The 20,206-nt window shown below is 39.6% G+C and overlaps 1 long non-coding RNA gene and 1 pseudogene across 21 annotated transcripts in view; one reads left to right on the top strand and one right to left on the bottom strand.

The window, feature by feature from the left end:
- Positions 1-20,206, top strand: part of LOC132673512 (uncharacterized) — a 128,184-nt gene that overhangs the window by 37,175 nt on the left and 70,803 nt on the right. For 17 of the 21 annotated variants that reach the window (XR_013557302.2, XR_013557311.1, XR_013557317.1 and 14 more), the window contains 4 exons: positions 11,296-11,339; positions 12,287-12,424; positions 13,477-13,636; positions 15,743-15,910. This is a non-coding gene — a long non-coding RNA (uncharacterized LOC132673512). Of the gene's footprint in view, positions 1-3,465; positions 3,562-11,295; positions 11,340-12,286; positions 12,425-13,476; positions 13,892-15,742; positions 15,911-20,206 lie in introns of all 21 variants that reach the window. The other 4 variants (XR_013557304.1, XR_013557308.1, XR_013557301.1 and 1 more) reach the window with 4 other exon arrangements.
- Positions 2,836-3,457, bottom strand: LOC132670970 (large ribosomal subunit protein eL20 pseudogene; annotated as a pseudogene).

Genomic DNA, 20,206 nt, shown 5'->3' with positions numbered 1-20,206 from the left:
TGATCCTGGACTTTTGTATGTTGGGAGGTTTCTGATTACTCATTCAATCTCTTTATTTGATCTATTCAGAATCTATTTTTTCATGAGTCAGTCTTGGAAGATTGTATATTTCCAGGTATTTACTCATGTCTTCTAGGTTGTCCAGTTTGTGGGCATAGAATTGTTTATCATAGACTCATAATCCTTTGTGTGTCTGTGGTACCATTTGTTGTTTCACTTGTCTTATTTCTGATTTTATTTAATTGAGCCTTCTCATTTTCTTGGTGAGTCTAGCTAAACGTTTGTTAATTTTGTCTATCTTTTCAAAGAAACAGCTCTTAGTTTTGTTGACCTTTTCTATTTGTTTTTTTAGTCTCTATTTCATTTATTTCTGCTCTGATTTTTATTATTTTCCTTCTACTAACTGTGAGTTTTGTTTGTTCTTTTTATAGTTCCTTTGGTTGTAAAGTTACATTGTTTATTTGAGATTTTTCTTATTTCTTGACTTAGGCTTGTACTGGTATGAACTTCCCTTTTATATCCTCCTTTGTTACATCCTTAGGTTTTGGTATGCCATATTTCTGCTTTCATTTGTCTCTAGATATTTTTTGATTTCTCTTTGATTTCTTTGATGACCTGTTGGTTGTTCAGTAGCATGCTGTTTCGTTTTCACATTTTTGTAGCTTTTCCAGTTTTTCTAGTTTTATACCATTGTGGTTGGAAAATATACTTGATATGACTTCATTCTTCTTGAGATTTGTTTTGTGGCCTAATGTGATCTATACTGGAGAATGTTCCATCTGCTCTTCAGAGAGATTTGTATTCTTCTGTTTTCAGATAGAATGTTCTGTGTATGTCTATTAATAAAGTCCATCTAGTCTAATGTGTCATTTAAGGCTGATGTTTTCTTATTGATTTTCTGTCTGGGTGATCTATCCAATTGATATAAGTGGGGTGTTAAACTCCCCCACTCTTATTGTGTTGCTGTCAATTTCTCCCTTTAGGTCCATTAATCTTTGCTTTATATATTTTATTGCCTCTATGTTGGGTATGTGTATATTTATAAATGTTAAGCATTCTTGCTGGATTGACTCCTTTATCATTATGCAATGTCTTTCTTTATATTTTATTTTAGTTTTTGTTTTTAAAACCTTTTCATTTGATATAAATGTAGCTACATCAACTTTTTAAAAATTTCAATTTGTTTGCCTATCTTTTTCCATCCCTTCACTTTCAGTCTGTGTGTATACTTCTGAAGTGAGTCCCTTGTAGGCAACATAGAGAGGCATCTTGTTTTTTATCCATTTAGCCACAGTGCATGTCTTTTGATTGGAGAATTTAATCTGTTTACATTTAAAGTAATTATTGATAGGTATAACTTGTTGCCGTTTTGTTAATTGTGCTCGGGCCATTTTTGTAGTTCTTCTCCATTCCTTTTCTCTTCTCTTTCTCTTTTCCATTGTGGTTTGATGGCTTTCTTTAGTATTATGTTTTGTCTTCCAGCTTGCTGATTAGTTCTGCTTTATTCAGTCTACTTTTGAACCTGTAGTATATTTTTTAGTTCAATTATTATGTTCTTCAGCTCTGTGACTTCTGTTTGGTACTTTTTAATATTTTATATCTACTTGTTGAAGTTCTGTGTTCATCTGTTCTTCTCCCAAGTTTGGCGAGCATCTTTATGACCATTACTTGAACTTTATCAGGTAGATTACTTATCTTCACTTCACTAAGGTCTTTTTCTGAGGCTTTGTCTTGATCTGTCTTTTGGAATGCATTCCTCTGTCTCTTCACTTTGACTGATTCTCTGTGCTTGTTTCTATAAGGTGGAACAGTTACCTCTCCCAATCTTGAAGGAGTGGCCTTGTGTAGAAGGTGAGCCACTGGGCCCAGAAATGCAATTCCCTCTGGCCACCAGAGCCAGGGCTCAAGCGGCATTCCCTGTGTAAGTTGCACATGGCTGCTGATGGTTATGGCTGGGCCAGGGCTGTAGCATTGGGTATGTGGGGTGCCTGGCTGGCTGGCTGCCTGTGGTATGGCTGTGGTGTGTGCGGGGGGAGGGTGTGCTCATGCATACCAGCAGGTTAGAGGGAGATTGCCAAAGTGGCACCTGCCAGTGCTGACATTAACAAGGTAGAATGAGATCCAAGAGTGGTGCCTGCCAGAACTTCCATCCCCAGAGACAGTTCCATTGGTTTTCTAGCTCTCCAGCACTTGCTTTAAGATTGGTAAGTAGATCTCCTTCATATGTGATATAGGTGCTTTTCTAACTGCTGCTCTTGTGCTAGGTCCTGGGGTGAGAGAGTTTGCAGGTGTGAGTCCTTTAAGGGCAGGTTCTCTGTTTCCTATGGTTCTCTTGGGCATAATCCCCATTGGTTTTAGATTTGGGGGGCTCATCTTTCTGATGCAGGACCCAAGAGTTGGGATGCCTGATGTGGAGACATGAATCTCTTGGTCCTCAAGGAAAAGTTTCATGTTGTTGAGGTCCCTGCTGATTGTGGGTTGCTGGGCCTGAGGTGGGATTTTAGCAGGAGCACATCTCTGCCTCTTCTACCTATCTTGATGTGGCTCTTTTATCTTTTGTTGTGGAGGCATTGTTCATCGAGTTTTCAGAACTTCTTCAGAGAAAATTATTCAATATGTAGCTGTAGGTTTGTTATGTCTATGGGAGAAGATGACTTCAGGATCTTCCTAGGTTGCCATCTTGAACCTGAGTTCTCTTTATGAGTCCTTTTCTTTCTTTCTTCCTTCGTTTCTTTCTTTCTTTCTTTCTTTCTTTCTTTCTTTCTTTCTTTCTTTCCTTTCCTTTCTTTCTTTCTTTCTTTCCTTCTTTTCTTCCCTTTTTCTTTCTTAGCATCCTCATTTTTCCAAGGAGTTTATTTGGGCAAACTTGGGGACAGGGAGGCTCTGCATCTGCAAGAAAGTTTTGGGCCTCTTGGTGGTTAAGCACGGCTTGTGCTGCTGATGTAGGACCTGGTGAGGCAGTGGGAATTTGATCTTGAAGTCATGCAACTGCTTGACTGCCACTCAGCGGCACTTGCTGGCTACAATCTCCTACACCTTCATGATCTTGGATTGAATGTGCCCAGGCACTTGTGCTGGGTGCCCATGTCTCAGTAGCACTGGGTGACAACACCTGCAGTGGGGAGGTTCCAGGACTTCCAGTACATGTTGTAGGTGCTGCTGCAGGAGTCCTAGCACAGCTAGATGCTGCAGTTCTTCACCTTCCAGGGAGGTTTCTCAAACACCTGTCCACAGTAGACCACTTCCTCTGAAGACTTACTCATCTTCTTTAGCTAAGAGACAAAAGCAGAAGCAGAACTTGGTGATAATAGGATTAGGTAGAAAGGTTCACATGCAATAGAGGGGCAGAGTGCAGCATTTGGAGGTGGGCAGGCAGCGCAAGGCACTCTCACAGTGTGCCCAAGGCCTTCGTGGCGCACTCTCCACACTTGCCACCATTCAAGAAAGGGATCCCTTTACTTTCAGTGAAATATTTTCTGGTAAGCAGACAGGCAACTTGGAAAGCAATGGATCCAATCCTTAAGTACCCAATATGTGGTAGCCAACCCGAATGAGGAAAAGGTAAGAATTTGACCTTGTATGAATAATACTGTGCAGTGCATCTTGTGATATATGCTTTTATGTTAAAATGCTTAAAATTGGTTTAATCTGTACAGTCAGGAGATGTGCTCTTTGTTTTCCAGTTGACTACATGCCTTTGGTATAACTTGCAAGTTAGGGAAAGAAGATGACAATTCTAGTTTCAGTTAGAGGGGTTGTAAATGAATGTAGAACTCTCTCTGGGGCAGAGTTATTTCTTAGTATGCTCTGAACTTTGACAATGTAAAATGACTATTATTTTGATTTTTTACTCCTTACATAACCATACTGTTTGCACATCAACAGATAAGAGTACATGGGTGCTTCCATTTCAGGCCAGTCCTAACTATGTTTTTAACATTCTAGAAGGGCTGTATTTGTAATTTGGTGAGTCCTTCAGTGCAAGCCATAAAATGTTATTGATACAGTTGTCTAGTGTTTAGACACTAATTTAAAGGTAATTTAAATTTGTAATTTAAAGGTCCATTTTATCAACATGCATACATATTATTTTTATTTTTTAAAGTTGATTTATTTATTTTGAGAGAGTGTGGGGGGGGAGGGGCAGAAAGAGAGAGGGAAAGAAAGAAAATCCCACACAGGCAGCCACAGGGCTCAAACTCACAAACTGTGACATCAGAACCTGAGCTGAAATTAAGAGTCGAATGCTTAACTGACTGAGCCGCCCAGGCACCCCCAAGATGGGCACATTTTAGAGGTAATACTTCCATAGTGTTTTTAGCTTTCATAACTTACTCTTTTTAATCTTTCACAGCATATTATGATGTATTTGTTGCATATTAGTTTCATTCTTGATAGATGAGACAACCAAAGTCATGGACTACTGAAATGAATCGCAAGGCCACAGTCTTTAGTTAATCCCAAGGAAGGGCTGCTCTCCAGATTCCCAGGTGAATCCTTCCACAGCCTTTCGGAAAAAGAGGTAGGATGTAGAGTTTTAGTTATTCGTTGCCCAGCTCAATGCTTTTTTCTTGAGTTGTGTAAATTAAGAGCATCTTCAGGTAGAGGGTAACCGACAAGCTTTGTTAGGAAGGGGCACCGTACGTCTTGTCCAGCTATGCTTCCTGGGCACGTCACCATAATAATTACTAATAGACACTGGTCAACTCAATGACTGAGTGAATAAAGGAGTGGGAGTAACGGCTCCTAACAGGAGTTTGCCAGTGGCAACTGGAGCTCTCTGCAAAGCCCAGGAATGGTGGGCCTGTCTGTATCTGACCAATGAACTGACACAACCTGTGAGCACACCACTGTCGAACTGGCTCTCTAGGCCTGGCTTTGCTCTGCCCACTTCACTCATTCTCCTCAGGCCAACTTGAGACTGAGTCTCATGCAGAGACTACCAGCTTCGATCTGTTCTTCGTCAGAAGAGGTTAGGAGATGTGCCTTGTGTTCAGATGGAGCGAGCGAGCGGAAGGGGACTAAATACCTCCAGTGGACACGGGTTGGGTGTCCTAGCAAAGATGTTATGGGAATTAGCATTAGTGTTGAATTTATGCAGGACTTTCACACCCTCACATTCGGCATGCTATCCCCAAAGAACTGCCATGACTAAATGCTGCGACCTGGCACTAACAAATGGTGCATTAAATAACCGTATGCAGCGCATTGCTCTGCAGGCTGGCAGCATACTGTCGAGGTGACGCTTCCTTGTTCTGTGCTATGCCTTCTCGAGGAGGGCCACAGGGACAAATTTCTCTATGGTCTCAGAACCAGGAATAATTGCGTCCTGCCGAGCAAATGGCATATTCTTTGTGTTAGGGACATTCCGATCCATGCAGTGAATCATATTTCCCTCTTCATGTGGCCTGTCTGAAAGCTCCAGTTCAAATTTATAGATACTGCTGGCAAGTACGTAAGACTTCCTTGCAATAATTTTGTCTTTTAATTTCATTGTAGTTTCCCTTAGACTCATTTTATTCGTCAATTTTAAATTTAGTTTATCTTATTATCACATGTGTTTTGTGTTGTTTTTGTTTGTTTGATAAATCATCTTAAATCCTTTTGGGAAAAAAATAAAAAGAAATACCAGTATATTCATGCAACACTTTTACTTTACATTTAAAAAAAATGTTTATTTTGAGAGGAGAGTAGGGGCAGAGAGAGGGGGACAGAGGATCTGGGCTTGGGGCGGGGGGGGGGTGCTCTGCACTGACAGCAGAGAGCCCAAAGCAAGGCTTGAATTCAGGAGCCGTTAGATCACCCCTGGGCCAAAGTCAGCCGCTTAACCAACTGAGCCACCCAGGCATCCTTCAACACCTTTACTTTAGTTTTTTTTTTAATTCCCCAGGCCTTCATTTTATACCTTTTCTTCTGTAATCTATTGAGAAGATGAAAATTCGCCACTGTCTAGTGGTATAATCCTTTCTGGGTTAGTTGTGGGGTTTTTTTTGTTTGTTTTGTTTTTTAAAAGGAATTTGACCATTATATTAAAAGTAAGGTGTTGATAGCTGAGCCCTACAGCTGCTACTTTCTAGCCATGTGAATTTAACTAAATTACTTAATCTTTCTTACTTATAAGAAGAGTAACACTATTTTTTTTTTTTTTGTGAAGGTTGTGAGGATTATATGAAATACTGTATGTACAATACATAGTACTGTATTTGACACATAGTAGGCTTTTTGTTTAAAGTCTTCAAGTGGAGGAGTGCCTGGATGGCTCAGTTGGTTAAGTGTGACTCTTGATTTCGGCTCAGGTCATGACCTTCCCGTTTCGTGAATTTGAGCCCAGGTCTGGTCCGGGTCCATGCTGACAATGCGGATCCTGTTTGGAATTCTTTCTCCTCCCCCTCTCTCTGCCTCTCTCTCTGCCCCTCCCCCATGTGCATCCATGCACGTGCTCTCTCTCTCAAAATAAATATATAAACTTAAAAAAAGATTAAGAAAAATAAAAGTAAAAGTCTTTTAAGTGGAAAATGCACTGGACTTGCAGTAAAGTCTCTGTTTTTCTGCTCATTAGCTTATGAACTTGGGCAAATCATTTTACTTCTTTAGGCCATATTTTTCTTCTATATAGTTTCATGGCACGACCTACAGTGTCCTTAGGATTCTAGCTTTGCTATTCTTGGATACTTAGGCTTGTCCTGAGTAAGATGTGAGAGTGGGTCCTCACTCTGTTTACACTAGGAATAGCGTGAATCTATTCACCTGGGCATAGAGAGGTCTAGGGGAAGAGGATCCAGATCTGAAGCAGGGAAATGAAAAGGCCCATTGTGTTGGCCATGATGTTCTTCACTGATGTTGATTATGGTAATTTGCAAAGGTAGTAGCGTCTTCTGGAATACCCTGAATTGCTAGTGATTATAGTCCTGAATTCAAGTGGATTTCAAAAGACTTGCCATTATGGATGCTGTTCTCTGTAGTGAATGGTTTATAACGGGCTGCTTGGTGAATACTTGGAGTGGTAGCTGTGGGACAAAGGGAGCTGCTGCTGCTGGTCAATGACCTTGTTCACCATTGACCACATTTGGTTCAGTCGTGGAGTCAATCAGAACAAGTGTCTGTGTCTAAGACATGGTTTCTATTCAGGAACTATTGGGCAATAGGAGACCCCCAAAACAGGAGGAAGCTCACTTATCAAGAAGATAAATAAGGGTTTTTAATGGATGATGCAGATGAAGAATCTACACTGAAATTCACACTCGTAGCAATTCATCAACATGCAGGGGTAGCTTTGTGGTTAAGGGCACAGCCTTTTTTAGTGTGTGGTTTCAGCCAAGTTATTTAATCTCTCAAAGCCTCAGTTTCCTCATATCTTAGAGGGATAGTGACACCTCATATAGTTGTTCCAAGGAGATAATGTAAATGCTGAGATATGTTAGTTATTATATTATTATTAAAACTATTATTATTAAAACTATTAGTGTTATTATAAACTGCAAATTCACAGTGGGCTTTAAGGTTCTGCCCTAATCTAATAAACTGTACAGACTATAAGAATGAATGTTAACAACAAACCATTAGATGATCAAATGATTGGAGAAGAGTACATAGCAGAGAAAAAAAATTCTAATAAATTTTTGAGTCAGTGCATCATGCCCATTAACTTTCTTCTTACCATTTATTCCTGGGAACTCACTTTCAAAAGGTAGCCATCTACCTTTGCTTTTGATTGATTTCATTCTTTTTACATGGAGGTGGGATTATAAATTAAAGACACTAGTTTCTATTAACTTCCTTTATTACTCTGTAATTCCTTTTGCCTACTTATTGTGAAGTTTCTGTCTCCTGCCTTTCTGTGGGATGAATATAAATTTGCTCACCCTATTCAAAGAGAAAGCATTATGACCCTGAATCCTAAAAAGTCTTTATTTTATCATATAATTTTTTTAAAGATGATTAAAAAGAAATGGGTACCTGGGTCACTAAGTCAGTTAAGTATCCAACTCTTGATTTCAGCCCAGGTCATGATCCCAGGGTTGTGGGATTGAGCATCTCATTGGGCTCTGCACTAAGTGTGGAGCCTGCTTGGGATTCTCTCTCTCTCTCTCTCTCTCTCTCTCTCTCTCTCTCTCCCTTCTTCCCTGCTCTCTCTCTGTGTCTGAAAAAATAATAAAGTAAATAAATAAGTAATGGTAAAAAGTTAACCAGAGTAAAATGTAAAACAAACAAACAAACAAAAAACCCAGGAGAAAGTGAGTGTTAAGATATTGTGAAATTATTGTTACAAAAACAGAGAAACCACTAAAAATTAGTCTGGTTTAGGTTCGAGTATTTTTGTCTGAATGGACTTCAGCTTTTGCTTGGTCCACTGAAATTCATTGAATTCAGTTAAAATTTGAGATTTCAAATGGTAACAATGTGTAGTAACAGAACACAGCACCTGGGAGTGGTGGTTTTCTTGTGTTTCACTCTTTGAATCTTTCAGAAGAGAAGTGAAATTCTATAATCCAAATTTCATTGATTTATTTAGTTTTGACATGCATTTTCATGTGCAGTTTCTCTTATATCATGTCATATGTAAGTCCATTTGGATTTGAAAACTTTATAGATAATCTTGCAGTCAGTATATTCATAGAAAAGAAATTAAGACTAAAATCCAAGATCTTGGCTGCCTAACACCTAAAAATAAGGATATCCTTAATTCAGTTTTTAAAAGATGTTCTGTAATCATTCGTTTATTATTGAATTAATGCACTAGTTTTTTTTTCAAGCAGTTTTACTACATTATTTTATTTAAACATTTTTTTAACTGTGGTAAAAAAATAACATGAGATTTGCCCTCTTAACCATTTTGAGTTAACTGCAGTTCTGCAGTGGTAAGTAGATTCACATTGTTATGCAATAGAACTCCAGAACTTTCTCATCTTGCAAAACTGAAACTCTACACTCATTAAACAAGAACTCCCCATTTTCTCCTCCCCCAAGCTCCTGCTCCATTCAGTTTCTAGGTGAAGTATGTATATGTTTTGTGATTACAGTTTGATGAGGCCAGAGGTCATTCAGGTGGATTGCAAACTGTAGGGCACTGTGCTCTTACTTGAAAGTAGGAAACAAAGGTTCATAGTTAGCATTTTTATTAGTTGAACTATAGGATACTACTTAATGGCACATATGAAGTACTTGAAAAGCAGGCATCACACATAATTTTTTTAAAGTTTATTTTTGAGAGAGAGAGAGGCAGAGAGAGAGGAAGAGAGGAAGAGAGAGAGAATCCTAAGCAGGTTCCGCACTGGCACGTTGTTCAGTGCAGAGCCCAATGTGGGGCTAGGTCTCATAACCCTGAGATCATGACCTGAGCTGAAATCAAGAGTTGGACGCTTAACCAGTGGAGTCCCATCACTCATCCAGGCGCCCCATCACTCATGATTTTGAGTAGTAAAGTTGAAAATCAGAATCAAAACCAAAACTGGAATAAGGCAGAAAACCTCGATAATGAAGGAGGGTAACTTTTGAAATATAAAAATAATTGAGAAGTTGCGAAATTATTTTCTGTTGAGATTTTTAGAAAGGCAAATATTCATTTGAATATTGTGGTTTTGTGGAGGTACTATCAGCATGCGAAGGGATATGTTAATAGGTCCTGAGCTAGCCCCCTTTCCTGGACTTTTCAAAGCTATGCTTAAGGAGTCTGATGTGGCCACAGTATAAGGCAAAATCTAGAAGGAGGAAATGTTGGAATGTGGGTAGTGATATCTTAGAGCTCTAATTTGCTTGACTGAAAGCAATTTTTAAATACTCAAAGTCCGGGCTGGGAAGCGAATATGATGGAAGAGGTTTAAGCGCCAGAGAGAGTGAGGCCCCAACACCCTGGTGCAATTCTCCATAGTGATGAGATGTCATCTTATTGGCTACCTACTAGCATCGTCTTCATAGCCTTCATGCTCTAAAATGATGGGCAAAATATGGGAAGTTAATGATATTGATGATGATGATGATAATGATGGTGATGATGGCATTGGTGTGATCCTGAGAATAGCGGTCACCGAAACTCATGGATGCTCTATTCTTACCTAAGGTATCTTGCCTGATACGTCCCAGATTTTGGGAACTCAATGTTTGATGACGCTCCTTAAGCCTCTCCAGGATTAAATTTATAGATCTCATGACTCACAGTTGTTTAAAACTTGGTTCTAGTGTGTTTCAGGTACATTTTACATTAAACAGGTTTTTATGTGTCAATCTGGGAACTTAATTATCATTTATAAACTTGTTTCCTTGCTAAAAATGTATTTTGAGTCCAAAACAAATAAATTAAAATTTTTAAGGAAACGACCCTTTTTAAGTAGGAAATTGTTTCAATTTGTTCTTGTAATTCTATATCAGCATTTAATAAAATATTTTAATTTGGTTTTGGAATGAAAGCTATAGCTTAATTTTAATAATGGAGGAGAACAGTAGGGTAGCTAAAAAAAAAATGAACAGTATTACATATATTAAGCTCTTGATACATATTGGTTGAATTAATTAAATACAAAGTCATTTGTATTTAGTTATTTGACTTTGAAATGCAGGATAAGAGTTTTTAAACTTCAATGGAATTTTATAATGATACTTTTCTTATTTTTATATTAACATGAATTTTCACATTTCTGAACTCACATGTTTTGCCTACTCTGGCCTTATTCTGTGTAGTGGGGAGAGTTAACCTAAAATTATAAGTATGCTTCAAGCAGTCTACAGATCCAAGCATAGATCATCAAATATAAATGATGTTAATACTACTTAGGTAGTAATAAGCTACAGGAAAATGTGATAGAGAGGAATAAGTGTTTATAGTGAGTCACTTAACCAGATCTTGGTTGCCAATATGCTGTTGAGATTTTTTTTAAGGTTCTTCCTATGGTTGAATGTATAGACATAACCCCACTATTAATTATAACATACTGGCGGGGCACCTGGGGGGTTCGGTCAGTTATGTGTTTGACTCTTGATTTTGGCTCAGGTCACAGTTTGCAAGACTGAGCCCTGCATCACATAGACAGTGTGCAGCTTGCTTGGGGTTCTCTTTCTCCCTCTCTCTATCCCTTTCCCACACTTGTGCTCTCCCTCCCTCTCTCTCTCTCTCTCTCTCTCTGTCTCTCTCAAAATAAATAAACTTAAAAAAAAAGACTAAATATTTTGGTATATGAAATAAAACTATATGTTACATCTCCTACCTCGTTTCTTGCTTTAAGTGATCAGCTGATGTGGTCTGTAGGCCTGGGCTTTTTCCTTTCTCAAAGTCCCATTTGATTTTCTCTCTCTCTCTCACAGTTGCTAGAAACAGGCTTCCTGGTTGGATGAAGACCATTTTTAAGGCAAGTACATGTGCATGGCTACACTCCTCTATTAGGACCTACACCAGAGTTAATACAGTGAGCACACTCTTTCACCCAAACGGTCATATATCCCTTGGGGACATTAAACAGTGTGGAAAGGGTCCAGGGAACACTACAAATGGCACCAGATTAGAACCCTAGAGACCTTGTGGATAGGTTTAAGGAGATGATAATAATTTCATCAATATTTACAAATAATTAAATGTTTTCCATGTGCCAGGTGCTATATGCATCATCTTGTTCAGTGCTCACAAAACCTTGTAAGGTAAATCTTCTGATTAATCCCATTTTAAGATAAAAATAACCAGCAAAGAAACTCAGAGGTTTAGAGAAGTTAAATCATATTCCTCAAGCTAATGCAGAAAGGAGAATAGACCCAGAGTTCACCTGAAGATTGTCAGACCCCAACACATATATGTCAGTTATTCTGCTGGTGTTTGCTACCGTGGTGGTGGTGGTGGGGGGGGGGGTTGAGAAGCAAGGTTACTGTTCTTTGGGTGAACGTTTTGCCCAGTTATTGCCAATTAATTAGGTGTGAAGTTCTTTGCGTTTTCTCACTTGTTCTGTTTTCTTCTTCTTTTTCACCTCTGGTCGTTTTCTCCCCACTTCCCATGTCACTTCCAAGTTGGTAGTGGAGGTCATGATTCCTGTCCATTCTCTCCTTTCACCACAGAACCTGGATTCATCTGGGCAAAGGGGCCAAAAACATGGTAGTCAGTCAGTTTCTCTTTCTACGTGCTTTATAGCCTAGTTCTCAGGGTGAATTTAGATGAGGCATACTCGAGGATATCCATGAGTAATAACTATAAGCTTTGTCATAGATAACTGTATCGGGTGTGTTTAAATGTACAACTCTGTTTTTCTATTATTATGTGATATTTCACGTTGACTTGTCAAACTGAAAAATACCCATATTGATTTTGCAGAAAGCTTCACATGTGAGATAAATGCACTCAGAGACTCCTCACAAGTAGCTCTTTGGAGCTTCAGATGTGAAATGGATCATTCCTCAATCTGTAATAGACCCTTCTGTGAAGCTCTTCAATCAAACCTGAGAATTCAAGGTGAAATGGAGGGGAGACCGGGAAACCCCTACAGGGGGATTTGAGCAAACTTGCTGAGAAAGGAACCCGGCAGTGTTCGCTGCCTCTTTTTTTTTTTCAGTTTTTTTTCTTGAGAGTGGGAAGGCTGTCAATCAATTTGTGACCTTACCCACTGCTTGTGTGCAATACCTGGGCACAAGGAGACAAGCTGTGGAGGTGCTTGGATAGGTGCTGTCACATGCACCTTTGATTTCTTTCCACCTGTCCTTTTTCTCTGACGGTATTCAGATTATTTTTAAAGTGGCTATTTGATACAGATTTATTACACAGTTTCTCTTTCCCCCAAATTATTTATATCATTATATTTGAGAGGGTGAAAATTTTCTTGTGAGAACAGCATTCGTAATCTTTTTAAAAAAGTTAGTGATGTATAATAACCAGTTTAGTTGGAAAGAATTGTCATAGTTTGTGAAGTAGTAGTCCTGGTAAGTGCATCTTATTTAGGAATCACGTTTGCAGATCATGTAATGACTTTTAATTAGTTTCTTGCCAGTAAAGCAATAAGACAAGAGTCACCCCTAGTAAGGAAAACAGCATCTTCTGAAATGAGTTTTTGTGCCACATTTAAAAAAATGTATTTGGGGGCACATTTTCAGTTGGACATTTCTAGGTTAATTAAAAAAAAAAAAAAACAACCCTGAAGAATTTTCAATGGGGGGGAGGGAGTCCTGACACCAAACTTAGAAAAACTATGCTTTGGAATTTATGTTCAAATACAGAATATGTTTGATAACAGTTTCTGATGCTCAAGCTGCTAGGAAATGATTGCTATCCCCTCACTGTATCAGAGTTTTCCTAAGCCATCGAGACGGTGTTGTTTGTAAAGCTCGCATATTAGTATAATCTTAAGAGCATATTAATTGCCCGGGAGGTTTATGTATTTGTTCTGCACATGTGATTAAAGATCACGGCAGCTTATACAGCATAATTTTAGAGATGGAGAAAACGACTATTGTAATACTTGCTACTCTCAGTTTCCTCTACAGCAATGCCCTTACACCTTTCTTTTTCAGGCGTTTTGTAGCATCCTAAACAGAAGGATATTGAAGGGAGCTGATTCTGCTTTGATCCTTGTGCTTGTTGTCAAAGCGCTTGGGATTGAAGAGACTGTTGGCTACAATTGACTGTGACAATTAGGAGATGATCAGAGCCCTAGAGTGGAGCACTTAAAGGGTAATTTACATGTCAGTTTGTCGAATAAAAAAAAAAAAAGATATTCAGCTAAGATTTTTTTTTTTCCCCTCAGAGCCTTGTAAACTGCAATTTGTGCTCTGGTAAGAAAAACCTGGCAGAGGAGTTAGGATAGCCATTACCATTTGAAAAGAAGCAATCATAAGGCCGCTGCTGAGCCCTTTGTCCACTAAAAATGCTGATTTGCAGGCAGTGAGTGAAAAAGTGGAACCATCACTAAATAAAACCTTGAGCTAGGTAACTACCCCCATGGCTTTTGGGGGCTTTTATTGTTGGTTAAAGGTGTTTTTAAAAAACGTATCTTAAATCCTATACTTATGATCATTATAACATTGTTATTGGTCATGAATGTCCTTTCCTAAAAAAATAACATAAAGGATACATTGAGGAAGTGGTAGGTGGAACACAGGCCAATAGTGAATTGAAAGGCTGATGCTGGCTATCGGTTGTATCTGACTCTCACCCCTTTGTACAGCACCACGATTTTCCTCCAGTCAATCCTTTACACTCTATTTTCCCCCTGCCGTATCAGTGTGCTCCTAGATTTTCCCAGTTTTATTTATACTCCAATTTTAATGTGGGAACTGCATTTCTAACCATCACATAGCCCATTTGGGTGTACTTGGCTGAAGATACAATGTACTTTCACTTGTGATTTGCTATTTATGTGGTCATCTCTACACTTTTCTGTTAGGTAATCCATATGCACAAGTAAAAACAAAATAGCTAGAAAGTGAAAAGAGGATAATTGCCAGTAAATATGATGATAGCAATTACACATCACCCATTTAATTGTCAAATAGAATAAGAAAAATTAGTTATTTCAAAAATTTTTGAGTATTCCCCCTTCTCTGAAAATCATTAATAAGAATAATAGTAATAATAATTAATGGTCACATGTAATTGCAAAAGTTTCATTTGGAAAGTTATCTAAAAAAGAAGTTAATGTGCTCGGGCGTCTGGGTGGCTCGGTTGAGCATCTCTTGATCCAGGGTCATGATCAGGTCATGATCCCAGGGTCATGGGATCAAGTCCCACATTGGGGTCTGCACTGAGAGTGAAACCTACTTGAGATTCTCCGTGTCTCTCTCTCTCTCTCTCTCTCTCTCTCTCTCTCTCTCTCTCTCCTCTGTCCCCTGCCCTGCTTCTGCTCTCTCTCTCTCTAAAAATTAAAAAAAAAAGAATTTCTAAAAAAAAATTTAAAAAGAAGTTAATATATCAACACAACCATCCTGTGCAGGCTTTTTCAAATTTGGTGTGTATATTTAATTCAGAGATACACATTAACTTTCAATGGCAGATACATTTTATATTCCATTTTTTGGATACTTAGCTACGGTGAAGGGCGTTTGAAGAAAGGCAGCCAGTTAGAAATGAGTTTGTCTTTCTCCTGAAACATCAGGCTTTATTGCTGAGAGCTAACGGCACACATGGCCTTCAAAAGCCAAACTTTCCAACAGCCTACTGATGTTGGCTTCCCGTCCTTCATCTGGACACTCATGTCCGGTTTTAAGGCTACCCTGCCATTAAAGAACTCACGTCTCCAAATAAGAGGGCTTCATTTCTCTTCATTTAGATCTGAGACTTTAACAATTTTTTTTCCCCCTAAGGGATGCCTTACAAAAGGACTGGCATTCTACTTGCGGAGGTTTCTGAAAATCACAAAAGTCAGTGTGGAACTGATTGAGAGAAGTCAGTAATTCATACACAGACACTGGCGCCTCCTCTGACTGCTTTACTGGAAGTCCCTGAACTTCTTATCCAGTTGTTTTAACTCTACTTTTCCTTGTGTGCATGCCCCCCTTGCAAAGAAGAACACACAAGCAAGGAAAAACTAAGAATGAATAGGTTAGTAAGTGCAAAGAGGATAATGAGAGAGGGAGTCAGGGAAGGTTTGGGCTTCCTTTGCAAGTGTCTGCGGAATGCAGGCAATGGTAAATCTGTATCAAAAATCAGGCACAGCAGGAGGTGTTCGTCTCCCAGGTAATGGGTAAATGATGAGCAGATGAGCCGTCCTTGTATCGATTTAAGCATTTTGTTCCAGCCAGTCACAATTAACTTTGATTTGTTTTTACTTTCCTCTTATAGGTTTGCATTTAAAACGCTCTTGGAGCACTAATTGTATGAAATTCTGGTAGCTGCACATTCTCTTTTTGGAGAGGTAATGAGTGAATGAATGAAAAGGCAGGGATCATTTGCCATTCTAAGAGTGGGGATTGTCAGAATATTTCTACTTGACTGAAATTGTTTTGGAAGGTGAGCTGGAACAAGAATCTTGCAACTAAAATGAAGTGACTCTGCATGTGGTTTTGGGATGTTTCTCTTCTCTGCAGAGCTGTTCTGGGACTTGGAAGTTGACTTAGATTTTATTTATAAGGTGAATCCTGTGAAAACATTTTAAAGTACGCATCTTTGAGTCTTAACAAGTAGGCGGGAGTCTTTGGAAAGCTCATTTGGAATTATTTGAAAAGACTTTTCCTGTTACTATCACAGTGTTTTTTCAATATACAGATTGCCAGGTTGTGACAAAATAAATTATTGAAAGCTTTCAAAAGTTTTTAGAAATGTGCCCAAGGAAACAATATGCAAATTGTTAGAGTTAATTCACATGTCAATTTATTGAAATGTTGCTACTGAGGAGTCCAAGAACCTTTAGCACAACATTCCAGAACATTTACAGTCTTGTTTTAATGAGTAGCTCTTTCTTTGTACTTGTTTGTAGCAATAGAGTTGCCAGATAGAGCAAATAAAAATAAAGAATTCCTAGTTAAATTTGAATTTCTGATAAATAATGAATATTTTTTTTCAGATGAGTTGTGTCCCATGCAATGTTCCCATTTTATCAGGGAGCCCTAGGTGGCACTCTGATTGGATGGAAATTGAAACCATGCATTGAATGGACAATCTAATTATTTATAAATTATAAATTGTCACTTATAAATCATTTTACCTTTCACTGTCAGATTAGATAGGCCAACGAGCTTGCCCCTTTCAAATAGAAACCAAAAGGCTTTTTAACTCATTAATGCTGAGTTTAATTTTCTCCATCACGTTTCCTGCACAAGCTGTGACTCGTCATTTCAAGTATATAGTAATTTCTGCCTGACTAATACAATGGAGACTTCAGAGGACGTGGCTGAGGAGTCTGGCTTACCCACATTGGTCAGGCTTTGACTGGAGTGTTTCCTGGTTACGGGGCTAGAGAATGGATGATGCAGTGAGAATATCTTATCTTTGACCAGCCACATCTTTCCTTTTGTGGCAATAGTATGACTACATAGGTAACCAAGTTTGGAATTCCTGTGACTCTGATCCTAGTAGCATCTTCTGGGAAAGGAAGGATTCTGTATCCTTGAACTGTTATTTTATTGTATTTAACTTGATTTGCTATAATCTGGTTGCCATGGAAGAAGTTAAGCTAGGGGTGCCTGGGTGGCTCAGTCAGTTAAGCATCCAACTCTTGGTTTTGGCTCAGGTCATGATCTCATGGTTCATGAGATGGAGCCCAGCATTGGGCTCTGTGCTGGAGCCTGCTTGAGTTGTCCCTCCCTCCCTCTCTCTCTGTCAAAATAAATATATAAACTTAAATTTTAATGTTTATTTATTCTTGAGAGGGAGAGAGACAGAGAGTGAGCAGGGGAGGGGCAGAGAGAGACGGAGACACAGAATCGGAAGCAGGCTCCAGGCTATGAGCTGTCAGCACAGAGCCCGATGCCGGGCTTCAACCCACAAACCACGAGATCATGACCTGAGCCGAAGTCGGATGCTTAACCGACTGAGCCACCCAGGCGCCCCTAAATATGTAAACTTTTAAAACAAAATAGGAAAGAAGCTAAGCTAGAACTGAGAGAAAATCATATATCTGCTTTCTCTTTGAACCCAGCATTCAATTCTGTCACAGTTTGAGCTGTTATAACAAAGTATCATAGACTGTGTGGTTTATAAACAATAGACATTTATTTCTCAGGGTTCTGGAGGCTGGAAGTTTCAGGTCAGAGTGTGGACACGCCAGGCCATAAGGAGAGCCCTCTTCCACATTTGCAGGTGTCCATCTCTGTGTGGCCTCAGGCAGTCAAGGGCAGGAACTCTGATCTCTTTAGTCCCTGATAAGGGCACTAATCTCACTGCAGAGCACTCCACCCTCATGACCTTACTGTCATGTTCCAGAGGTCCCACCTCCCCATACCATCACATTAAAGGTCAGGATTTTAACAAATGGATTTTGGGGGGATGCAGACATTCAGTCTGTAACAATTTTTCACTGTCTTGATGCTTTTCGTGGTCTGTCAGTAAGACTATTTGTGGGGCGCCTGGGTGGCTTGGTCAGTTAAGCGTCTGACTCTTGATTTTGGCTCAGGTCATGGTCTCATGGTTTGTGACATCGAGCCCCATGTTGGGCTCTGCACTGACAGTGTGGAGCCTGCTTGGGATTCTCTCTCTCTCTCTCTCTGTCTCTCTCTCTCTCTCTCTCTCTGACCCTCTGTAGCTCACACTCTCTCTCTTTCTCAAAATAAATAAATAAAGTGTTTTTTTTTTTTTTTGTTTTTTTTTTTTTTAAGAAAGACTATTTGTGCAGAAAAGTTTGCAGTCCTGTGTCTCACCCTCTAAGCCCTCTTTGATTTCAGTTGTACCTTCGGTGGATATTTCCTCCTAAGTGCAGTCCTCCAGAACATTGTTGGAGTCTTCCTAATTTCTGCGTCAGAGCCTCTTCCAGAACTGCAGAAGCCTGCTCAATGCTTCTTCAAGTTTAGCATGGAAATGCGTGGGAGAGTTAACACCCTCAAGGGCAGCCCAAACTGGGAGGGGGAGAGACAGGAGCCTGGGGATCCATGTTTCAGCCACCTACCTTTCAGACAAGGCAGTTCTGAGAAGCACTCGGCATGGTCCTCAGAGGTGCTTTCTTCAACAGCAGGAATCTTAGGTTCCCTTATGGTACATTGTTTGGATTTTCCACCAACCCTACTTTATTCTCTCCATGCTCTCGAATTCCTTGTCACAGGCTCTGTTTCAGGGCAACCCCAGCTCAGACACCCCTGATGCTACCTCCTTCCCAGCACCATGGCCCTCTCCTTGCTCTGGGTCTAGATACTTTGCTTCCTTAGTTCCATTAAGGTTTCCTTTTCTTATTATTAGAGGAAGACAGTTCTGCCACTGTCCCTTCTATTAAAATGGAGTCATATTGCAATCACATCATGCATATTCACCTCACCCAAGGTCCATTACAATTAAAGTCACTTTTAATTGAACACACACACCATGTGAGGGCATACGCTAAGGGACCCATGAATATTGTTTCATTTAGTCCTTAGCACATCACCAAGAAAGAATCAGTATTTCTATTTCACAGATGAAGAAACTGAGGCTCAGAAAGACTAAGGTTTCTTTCTTTCTTTTTTTAATGTTTATTTTTGAGAGAGAGAGAGAGAGCACAGGCAGGGGAGGGGCAGAGAGAGAAGGAGACACAGAATCCAAAGCAGGCTCGAACTCACAATCCATGAGACTGTGACCTGAGCTGAAGTTGGACACACAACCGACTGAGCCACCCGGCTGCCCCAAGAGATTTCTTTCAAGACCACAAAGCTAATGGGTGGTAGAATAAGCATTAAGTTCTGACCTATCTTACTCCAAAGCCCATTTTTTAAATCATTGTCCTATAGAGCTCACCATATAACACTCTTAGAAATTAAAATTTTCTTGCCAAATACTAATAAGAGCAGCTAAACAGATGACTGGATAGGAGGGAGGGACAAGAATTGGCTTGTACCAAATAAGGCAAATTATTTTTAAAAAAGCTTCTGCTCTTTTGCTCAGGCCTGTGGCACCAGCAAGGTGGGAAAGGGTAGTGGTCTTCATACTGCTGGGAAGCTGTGTCACCACCAGTGAGATTAGAAGTGGCATATGGTGAATGGTACAAGAAAGCTCATTTGGGCACAGCCCTGAAGGTGAAACCTTTTGGAGGTACTTCCCGTGCAAAGGGAATTATATTAGAAAATTGTACTGGAAAAACTAGGGGTTGAAGCCACACAGTCAAATTCTGCCATTAGAAAGTGTGTCGGGGTCCAGCTGATCAAGAACAGGAAAAAAAAATCACAGTTCTTTTCTTGAATGATGGTCGCTTGAGTTTTATTGAGGAAAATAGTGAAGTTCTGGTTGCTAGATTTGGTCACAAAGGTCATGGTGTTGGTGACATTCCTGGAGTCTGCCTGAAGGTTGTTTCATTCATTCATTCATTCATTCATTCATTCATTTGAGAAATAGAACACAAGAGAGGGAGAGGAACAGAGGAAGAGAGGGAGTGAATCTTCAGCAGACTTCATGGTCAGCATGGAACCCTACGTGAGGCTCAATCCCATGACCCTGGGATCATGACTTGTCCTGAAATGAAGAGTCAGACACTCAACGATCTGAGCCACCAAGGCACCTGTAAGGTTGTTCAAATAGTCAATCTCTCTCTTTTGGCTGTATATGAAACAAGAAGGAAAGACCAAGATCTTAAATTTGGTTCATGAAATATGGCAGTAATAAATATTCATATGCCAACAGAAAGCAAAA

This window comes from Panthera onca, chromosome C1, assembly GCF_046562875.1.
Source record: "Panthera onca isolate mPanOnc1 chromosome C1, mPanOnc1 haplotype 2, whole genome shotgun sequence".
In the NCBI taxonomy this organism is placed as follows: Eukaryota; Metazoa; Chordata; class Mammalia; order Carnivora; family Felidae; genus Panthera; species Panthera onca.
This window is presented reverse-complemented; position numbering and strand designations above follow the sequence as displayed.